The 1900-nt window shown below is 31.7% G+C and overlaps 1 protein-coding gene across 1 annotated transcript in view; it reads right to left on the bottom strand.

Annotated features, from left to right (window-relative positions):
• The window catches only part of LOC136796250 (protein phosphatase 1 regulatory subunit 12B-like), a 3819-nt gene extending 3093 nt beyond the window's left edge, over positions 1-726 (bottom strand). The window contains exon 1 of the mRNA XM_067049392.1: positions 607-726. The gene's annotated coding sequence lies outside the window, so the exon portion shown is untranslated. The remainder of the gene's footprint in view (positions 1-606) is intronic.
• Between the last annotated feature and the right edge of the window lie 1174 nt (positions 727-1900).

The following is a 1900-nucleotide window of genomic DNA, read 5'->3' as shown; positions in this document are numbered from 1 at the left end:
GGAAAGGGATACATTTATCGTAGATTTCCTTCTTTTCCCTATCTACCTTATTTGCCTGGTCAAGCTCGTTATTTTCATATCTCACGGTGGGATCCAGAATGATTGCCGACTTCCCCTTCTTAGGAAAAGCAACAATATCCGCATATCTTGTGGATCCATCCGTATCTACACAGTAGACCTCGTCAAAGCAGGCAAAATCTCATTCTTTTAGAAGCTTCATTAACTCGTATTTCACACTTTAAAAAAATTAATTTCTCATTCGGAGCATATCTTTAAGGATAAGTGGAAGTACAAATTAACAACAATATAATTTTATGCAGAAAATTCTCGAAATACAAAGTCATACAGTTGACCTAAGATATGCGATTTTTGCAATATTACATATTGGTTTCAATAGAATGTCTTCATAATCGTAATTTATGTTATGGCTTAGCTGAATTTAACCTTAGATACCTAAAGACTTCAATTGATAGAAAATTCGATTTTTAATCATACTATAAACCAGAAATAAAACAGACACCAATCTGACAATACAGAAGCCTATTTGGTTGGTTTTTAAATAAAATATTGACACATAATCCTGAAATAAATAAGGTCTGAAATTACCTTGTCGCCTTAGGTGGTTGTACCTTTGGTGGTTTTGTGGTTGTACTTATTTTATCATATCTGAAACATAAATACTGATCTTAAAATCAGGTAATGTTTTGAGTAAGGTTTGTGTACTAACGAAAAATTATATTAATACAAAAGTATAATTTGTATATATTATGACTTTAAAATAAATCATAAAAGTGAAAATGATGCCCTTTTAACTTTGATTAATCGAGTTTTTACTATGTTTTTGTAGCTATACTTATTCTAAGAGGCTAGTGGTGAAGGCTTGCAGCTTTTTTTTACAGTGCCTACGCTTCAGACTGAATTTCAGTTTTTCTTCATGGCTAAGTACAAACAAGATAAGAACCATGTTAAAACTAAAATAAAAAAATATGAAAAGAAAAATATGGAAAATATGAAAGAGTTAAAAAAATAAAATAAAAAAGTAAATATACAAATAAAACTAGTACATATATAACAATAATAAAAATTAAATTAAACTCATGAATAAATTTGAAAAAAATATATTATTCTAATTTATTTCATCTTCTTCTTATTTTTTAAAAATATTTATTTATTGTTATTTACAACTGTACATTATATCTAATATATATAGTACATCATTCTAATCCCCTAACTCAATTCCCATCTAGCATTAGTCATCCCTGGAATCCTCCCAGAAGCAGTGGCCCAGAGATCTATTGTAAATATTTATTGGAGTTTTGGTAGTGGCCACATTCCCCACTCCCAAGTCCTGAACGTCTGCGGCTAGGGTCCTCACTCATCCTCCACTGGCTTGTAATAGCAGTGACGCTATTGAGAGTGAATCATCGGCTTCTTCCGGAGTTTGACCTTTTCCCCAAGGGGGAAGAGGGGAGTAGCGCTCTATTCAGAGTTCCCCAGGTTGAATGTAAATATTGTAAGTAGGATTGATTGTGTTTAAGATATCATTTTACTTTAAGTTTTGTTAATTAATTTATTTTTTAAATTATATTTATTTGTTTTTCCCCATTATATTTCTTATTTTGTTATCATTTAATTTTTATATTTGTGAATATGGTGTGTATGAGTTCTATGATATCTTTTACCATTCCTGTCGAACCATAGTTACCCAATTAGCCATCCAATCCGTTATCTCTTTTCACCTAAAACCCGTCAACTCTCAGTTTCCTCTCTTGTTTCCCCCAACTTTGACTATGACTGTCTGGTATATGGTGGACTCTCAGGTAATCTCGAATCTAAACTTAAACGCCATATGAATCGCGCAGTACGATTTATTTTCGGGATCAAAAGAGATACGCACATA

The sequence above is a fragment of the Halyomorpha halys genome, unplaced genomic scaffold (assembly GCF_000696795.3).
Source record: "Halyomorpha halys isolate HHAL.00 unplaced genomic scaffold, Hhal_1.1 Scaffold668.1, whole genome shotgun sequence".
In the NCBI taxonomy this organism is placed as follows: domain Eukaryota; kingdom Metazoa; phylum Arthropoda; class Insecta; order Hemiptera; family Pentatomidae; genus Halyomorpha; species Halyomorpha halys.
Note: the sequence above shows the minus strand (reverse complement) of the source record. Positions and strands in the feature narration are given on the sequence as shown.